Genomic DNA, 8,817 nt, shown 5'->3' on the forward strand with positions numbered 1-8,817 from the left:
AAATGCAAAAACATACAAAATATACATTCCTCAATGATCCTAAGGAGAAAAAACCACAAAAGTTCTGAAAAAAATTTCAAATTGGCAAAACAATTTGATTGCTGTAAGGCCTTCGGCAATTACTGATGAAACCTTCATTAATTTTTCCAGCAAGTATAAATTGATTACCCATAGGTTTCATCAGTAATTACCGAAGGCTCTATGGTAATCAACTTTTTGTGCCAATTTGAAAACTTTTTCAGAACTTTTAGGGCTTTTTCTCCTTATGATCATTGAAGAATGTATATTTCGCATGTTTTTACATTTAACACACATTAGAGGACTTGTGGGGGCCAAAAAATTGGTAAAATATGATTACCACTGGAGTTTCGGTAGTTACCGATGAAACCTTTGGTAATGTTTCCAGCAAGTATAAATTGATTACCATAGGTTTCATCGGTAATTACCAAAGGCCCCATGGTAATCAAATTTTTATGCCAATTTGAGAATTTTTTCAGAACTTTTGGGGTTTTCTCTCCTTAGGATTATTGAAGAATGTATATTTTGAATGTTTTTGCATTTAACACACATTAGGGGTGGGGGCCAAAAAATTGATAAAATGTGATAACCATACGGGTTTCGGTAATTACCGATGAAACCTACGGTAATTTTTCCAGCAACTACAAATTGATTATCGTAGGTTTCATCAGTAATTATCGAAGGCCCTACGATAATCTAGAACCAAAGGACATTGCTTGCCATTAAAACAGCAATTGAAGATCTACCAAAACCATTAAGTGGACCAAAATTGAAATCTAGAACCAAAGGACTAATTAGGAAGCGAACCATATTCCCAGCTATGGCTCCCAAAGCCCCAAAGAGAACATTCAATTGCTTCTTCGACCTCCTTGATGCAGATTTTTCAAAAGAAACCTTGGCGAGCAACGTCAAAAACTTAAAAACACCGACAAATCCTAGTAGAATCGGAACAAAATCGCCATTTGCTAAAGACCCAGATTCCTCCGATCCACCATTCAAGTATTTTTGAAGCAACAAAGAAGAAATAACCACAAGCGAGAAGGTAAAAGCATTCCAATACTCATAGAAATAAAGGCGAGATTGAAGATGGGCATCGTCGAGCATTAGCCTGAAGATCTGAGCGTTGCTTTCATTGAACTCAAACTTGTTGTCCTTGGATTTGGTCCTCTTTCTAATCTCAACATTGGTTTTAGATGAAAACCCAAAAGCTGAATCGAAGGAACCACAGAAGGTTTTCTTGTATTAGATCTAAAATAAAGGACATCCAGGTTTTTTAAAATTTTTTTAAAGGTATAATGGATATTAAAGAGGACATTGGGCCAAATTCTCGAAGTATTTACAATGGAGGCTTGAATATAATGGACAAGGGTAAAAGGAAAAGGAGTGGGCCGAGACTAATTTTAATTGGTAAAAAAAGAAGAGCTAAAAGAAGAAAGACACACGTTAATATTAGGAGAATTTGATCCAATACCTTTTTTTAAAGAAGCCTAAGGAAATCTACCCCTTTCCTTTTAAACTTTTTATATTTACCCACGGTTTTTACATAATCCAACTATACCCTTATCTCTTAAATTCTCCCAAAACTCAAAGCCTAATAGAGGCCATATACACTCCATTACAGCAATAGCAGTTGAAGCTTTCTCTTTTGTTCCCATGCAGACTTTGCTTTGGTTGGTATTCATAATTTTTTTTTTTTTTATAATCAGCTCCATAAAAACCCCCATTTGTTTTTCTTCAATCTCCCACATCCAGGCTCAAATCTTGACAGAAAATTTTCTCTCATTTTCTCATGTATTTGAGATATTTTCTCGTAATTTCTATTTGTTTCTTTTGTTTTTTCCCCGATTTATCCCTTTCGGTCCCATGACAGCTCTTTCTTTTTCCCTTCGAAGCAGCTCTCTTCCTCTCGTTGGAACATGGTCTCCCATCGGAATGTCATCTCTTCGCAGCTCTCCAATTTGAAAATCCCAGTGAGTTATATTCAAAGTCTGTTGTTCTTCTTCTTCGATGCACTTGTTTTTCTTCTTCTCCTTCAATTTGCCTTATTCTTCTTCTTCTTCTTCACATTGTTCCCTCAGCTGCATTATCAAAGGACTTAGGGGTTTCATTAATAGCTACGAATGAAGGAAATTTTCTCGAAGTTGAGAGGATTTTCTTGGGAGGTCCAGAAATTGCAGGAAATTTTTTTCAGTGTACCGAGATAAGAGGAAGGAGGAGGAGGAGGAGGAGGAAGAGAGAGCATGATGAGAGTGTCTTTGAATTCGAGTGGCTCCACCAGATTGAGAACGAGGACGGACCCTTTCTTGGTTATGTGTAAGTGCTTCGACATCTTGACCTCCCCTACAACCATTCTCTATATCGCTGTTAATGTTCTCTTTGACATTCAATCTTTCATGGACGGATATGATGTAACTCTCTCTCTTTCCTCGCTCTGTTATATTTTTACAAAAATAAATGTGTAGCTATGGAATTAATCTTTGTGATTGTTTAGTGTAGGTTTTTGATGGGATATTTCGGTGTTATGAGGTTTTCATTGCAGCTTTTGTGGTTCTAGCTGAGACAGAATGGGAATTCATCATCAAGTTCTAGAAGGGTGGTCTTAATTCTTTGATCTCAGTTGAACATGATTGAAATAGTACTTGAGCTGGTTGAAGCATTTCTTGTTTGATAAACCATCTACACCCAATAGATATTCCAACAATTGTGATAATTCGAGAAAACCAATTAATAGCTGTTATGATAGAAGTTAAAAAAGTACCATGATAAGAATCCTGTTCTTGAATATGAGAGAATACTAAGTTTTAACTCCCAAATTCAGCAACTTTCTACACCCTTTTGTCTCCAGGCCAAATAACAATTCTAGCTTAGAAGTGAAAGGCACTAATTTGTGCCATTAACCAAAACCATGTATGTATACTCAATTTCATTTTAGACTAGAAAACATTCTTAAAATCATAATTTATTATCACATGATAGATAATCTGGTGATGTTTGTTTGGGTATTTCATTTATTTTTATTGCTTCATTATATTTCTATAAATTGATTTGGTTGTTCTTGAAATTGACTTCTAGAACTGCAGAAGAGAAAATATACATATTATAAATAAAAAGTGAATGATTTATATATATGTATTTTAATATAGGTGTAGCCAAGTCTGAGCTTATCTAACCAGATCATGCAGGAGTGCATTCCACTGGTCCGCTGAGAATTTATTTGCTAGTGTTGTTGGTTTGTATCAGCATGATTCTATATCAAATATAGGTATATATATATATATATATATGTATATTTATGCTATTCATGTGAGCCCATTAAAATTCTTCATGTATCAAAAATTGAGACCTTTCTTTGTTATATATATTTTTTAGCCAATGATATTTAGTTTTTCTTTTTTTTTAATCGAAATTTTCTTTAGATCCAAAGTACTTGTCCAAGAATCAATGGATATATAAGGTTGAGTTGGCTAGTTATGTAAAGCAGCTTTATGCACAAACCTCTTAATCAGCTAGTTATGTATGGCACGACATTGGTGTAACACCCCATACCAAAAATACACATAATTAAATAAGTTTGACCAAGTTTGACTAAGTGAACAATATGTGGGTCCGAGTTGACTTTTTCAACAGTTAATATTTTTGGTTTGACTGAGATACCATTGTATAGATCTCGTCGTTACGAGTTCATAGACTGTCAGCACGTCAAATTCCGAGTTACGGATAAAAAGTTATGGTTTTGAGAAGTTTTAAACATAAGTTTTATATCAGTGTCCAAACTAGTCCCCAATTTTTGTCTATTAGTGATTTAGGCTCTATATAAGCCTCGGTAATTGTGCCAAACAGGAAGAAAAAGCCTAAAAATACCCATTTCCTCTCCAAAAACCCGTAGAAAAAACATCCCATACCCACGGGCTCCAACCGGGTTTACATTGTTTGACCCATCTGCGGCCACCACCTTGATACACGTGCCGGCCAGAGAGGAGCAAGGGACGGAGGCGAGCTCGACCGCAAAATTTCACGGCCACCGGTAGCCGGATGTGCCCAGATCGGGCCGGAGAAGCCCGACGATCGAAAATTTTCTCTCTCCTCTTTTCTTGTGTTTTCCTGCCAATCCAACTCGACCCATACCTCTATCCCACCATTTTTGACTCCTCTGAGTCCATTTCCATGGTTAGATTGCCCAAAATCCCTATCATTTGAGAGATCTCTCAAGTTCAAGTTTGGCTGAACCTTTACGTCAATTTTCCCGTCACTGGAGGAGTCACCGGACCAAGGTAAGACCACTGGTGAACTTTTTGTCTCTTGGGCTTTCCGTTGACATATAATATGTGAATTTTGGAGGTCGTTTGATAATTTTCCTATTTTTGGGGTTATTTGGTTAATTTTTGGAGAAATTGGGACTATGTTTGGACGATTTTTGATAAATTGGTTAGAATTGAAGTTAGATTAGTGAAATTGGATAATATTAGGACCTAATTGGGGGTTCAATTTCAAAAGATTAGGCTCCGGGTGAAAATCCCCAATTTTGGGTACCGGGTCCTAAGGACCCGCGGTATGATTGTACTGTCCGGTGTCCAATTTATGTAATTTTATAGTACTATAAATTATTTGGAGACATTTGGGTCACACAAGTGTCTCTGGTTTAGTTGTTTGGAGCCTAAGGAATATTTTGTTATATTATAGGCACTCGAGTTGAGCTTGAAGGTGATCCTGTAGAGGAGCAGGCGTGAGCATCTACAGTACTGTGAGTGGTTATATTATTTTTAAATGATTTAGGTATATAGTATAGTATATATGTGGTTTAAATATTTTACGTATATATCATTTGATTGGAATGTTGTTTTATGCGTATATAAATATTTGCTTCACATATATGCGTTATCATTTTATATGATTTTTGATAATATTTTAAGTGATTTTCAATTTTAGTGGGTCCATAAATGGACTTGTGGTATTTAAATATCTTGGTAATTAAATTGAGATTTTAAATTATTTTGGAAACTATTTGGTTTGAGAAACCAGATTGAAAATCATATAATTTTAAGCACGATCAAATATTTTATAATTTTATGTGCTTAAAATTGGTTTATGGTGAATATATTTCACTGTGGTATTTCTGGTTTTCGTATGAAATGATGTTTTGAGATTTTGAAGGATTTAATTAAGTGGTGGAAGTTTAAATGTTAAATTATGATTTATGATACAGTATTGTTTGGAAAAGTATATATACAATCTTATAAGATTGTTTCATGTATACTGTATTGGTTATTTTAAATTGATGTACCATGTAATGCCAATACCTTGGATCAGTATTATATTATATTATATTACCACGCGCTGGGTTTACCACGGTGCCGTGAGGTTGATTTCATCCAACGGTCATCTATTATTACCACGGACTGTGAGGTCGGGTTTATCCGACGGTTTATTATTATTACCACGGTGCCGTGAGGTTGGTTTCATCCAACGGTTATCTATTATTACCACGGACTATGAGGTTAGGTTTATCCGACGGTTTATTATTATTGCCACGGTGCCGTGAGGTGGGTATCATCCAACGGTTTATTATTGCCACGGACCGTGAGGTTGGGTACATCCCGACGGTTATTTATTATTTCCAAGACACTGTTCATATATTGAGGGTCATGAGGTGGGTGTATCCCACGGTTTGTATATTGGTACATCGTATGGTACATTGTATATGTTTGTATATATTATTGAGTTACAAATATTGTGGTGATTTCTGCATTTTCATATTTATTTGGTGGAACTGTATTTATTATAGTGTATGCTCAAATGTTTATATCTTGATTTGAGACATTTCATGATATTACAATGATCGTTCATTCATATTTTTGAGCATCAGTTTTTATGATATTAATTGGGGTATAAGTTTGGGTTTTGGTGAAATGATTTTAAACGGGAAACTTTTCAAAAGAGTGGAACGAGAGGTCTTGAGAGAAAGATTTTTTTCAGAAGTAAATCATTATTTTTCTATTATACTATGCCACTCACTGAGATTCTTTATCTCACGTTTTATTGTTTTAAATTCGTTCCCTTAGGCCCAGGCGGCTAGTAGCAGTCTACCTCGTGCACAGCGTAACGCTTGTTTCCTTCCACTATAGCAGCCGTATTGATCCTTTCTTTACCTATTGTTATCTTCTGGAGTTATTTATTACTTATTTGTACTTATAGACCTTGTTGACACTCTTAGAATGCTCTGATTTTAAATATGGAACTCAGTAGAAACCATAGTACTCATGTGTGTTGTTATGGCCTGTAGTACAGTAGGCCGGTTGTGGACTTATTTATATATATATTTTTATATTTGAGGTATTAATGTTAATGCTGGTGTTGATTATCTACGTTGTAAGGTGAGGTTCCGTTGGATATTTTCTAGAGATTGTCTAGTGGGATTTCCCTAGGCGGGATCACTCGGGAGGTCCTGAAAGGGTTCCGGGGCGGGTCCTGTCATTGGTCTTCCAACAAGTAGGATGCTTGTTTGGTACAAGGTATATTATATTTATATTCATTAACAAGATCAATTTTCTTTCCCAACTAGAATGTGACTTCAAAATTTCAATATTATTTTAGAACATTCTCTTTTGCATTTGTTTCAGTCAACATTCTCAGCTCCTCTTGGTACTGATCCAGTTGTGGTTGAGTTGATGGGATTGGGAAAAGGAGAAGCTTGGATAAATGTCAGAGCCTTAGAAGGTATTGGCCAAATTTTGAAGCCAACGAAGATGGTTGCAGTTATATTTGTAATTATTGTGGAGCATACAATAGTAATAAGTTCCTGATCAATTGATCATTACGGCGATAATACTTAATTGCTCAAGCTCCTGTGAATCCTGCGAGAATGGAATAACATTACTTGGAGGACCCATCTTAAACGACATTGTTTTGGACTTCGAAACAAAGAAAAACCACTATTATTGTATCTTCCCATTCAATTGTACAAAAACTGAAAGTAACTACCAATAGAATTTTGAAAGATTTATGTTCAGTGCTGAAAGGAACATTTTGTTATCCTTTTAGTTGTTGTATGCGTGTGTTATGCAATGATGTAAGAATGTAATTAGTAGCTCAAGTGCTTAATGTGTGATTTGGTAAAAAAGTCGTTGGTTTCATGTATTGTTTTGTTGAAAAAGTCATTTGTCGTATTGTTTTGGTAAAATAGCATTGTGTGTTCAGTATTTTGTATGTTTTTTACTGTTACAGAGATACTAAATATAACTTTATTAATGATCCTCAACAAAAGAATCCACAAAAAAATGGAAAAAATTTCTAATAAAGTTGATTATCGATGATGCATCGGTAATTACTGATGCCAACAGCTTCATCGGTAATTACCAAAACCCTATTGATATTACAATTTGTTCTTGCTTGAAAAATTATCGTAGGTTTCATCGGTAATTATCGAAACCCCTATGATTATCACATTTTACCAATTTTTTGGCCCCCACAAGTCCTCTAATGCGTGTTAAATGCAACAACATGCAAAATATACATTATTCAATGATCCTAAGGAGAAAAAAACCCAAAAGTTCTGAAAAAGTTTTCAAATTGGCACAAAAATTTGATTGCTATAGGGCCTTCGGTAATTACCGATGAAACCTACGATAATCAATTTGTAGTTGCTGGAAAATTACTGTAGGTGTCATCGGTAATTATCGAAACCCGTATGGTTATCACATTTTACCAATTTTTTGGCCCCCACAAGTCCCCTAATGCGTGTTAAATGCAACAACATGTAAAATATACATTCTTCAATGATCCTAAGGAGAAAAACCCCAAACGTTCTGAAAAAGTTCTCAAATTGGCACAAAAATTTGATTACCGTAGGGCCTTCGGTAATTACCGATGAAACCTACTGTAATTAATTTGTAGTTGCTGGAAAAATTATCATAGGTTTCATCCATAATTACCAAAGGCCATATGGTAATCAAATTTTGGTGCCAATTTGAGAATTTTTTCAGAACTTTTGGGGTTTTTTCTCCTTAAGATTATTGAAGAATATATAGTTTGCATGTCATTGCATTTAGCACACATTAGAGGACTTGTGGGGGCAAAAAAATTGGTAAAATGTGATAACCGTAGGGATTTCGGTAATTACCGATGAATCCTACGGTAATCAATTTGTAGTTGCTAGAAAAAATTACCGTAGATTTCATCAATAATTACCGAAACCCCTGTGGATGGATACCCAAGTCATTTTTTGTTATTTTAAGGTTAAAATGGGTATTGAAGGGTAGAAAAAAAATATTAGCAAATGAAGGGGCAGATATCATTAACCTCATCCCAAAATGGATATTGGGCCAAATTCCCCTTAATATTACTCTTTCATGCATTTGAAATAGATTGGATACAAGCCTATTTATAAGGCTTTAAAGAGGCAGTGAAAAGTTATTACAACCGCCATATGCTTGCCCAAATGAAAAAACAAGTCCAGTCCATGTTTTATTTAAACTTTTACACATGTCAACTATATGTGCTTTAAGTAACCATTTGGCATCATTCCCTCAATCACAATACAGATATCAACAATTCTTCAAACTTAAGGAAACACCACCACATCCTTAGCCAATTACCGACTTTGACAATTACAAATTATTATTATTATTATTATTATTATTATTATTTTACTTTTTAACATGTTAGTGGGGTGATAAGTCCTGAGATTCAAGATCTTTTATTGAGCTTGTATAGAAAGACAATGGCCTTTTGGACATCTCCTAATCTAGCTTATGTGCCATTTCCTTATGTTTATAAAACTTATATTTTCAGCCCAAAAAAAAG

Source organism: Ziziphus jujuba, chromosome 10 (genome assembly GCF_031755915.1).
Source record: "Ziziphus jujuba cultivar Dongzao chromosome 10, ASM3175591v1".
In the NCBI taxonomy this organism is placed as follows: domain Eukaryota; kingdom Viridiplantae; phylum Streptophyta; class Magnoliopsida; order Rosales; family Rhamnaceae; genus Ziziphus; species Ziziphus jujuba.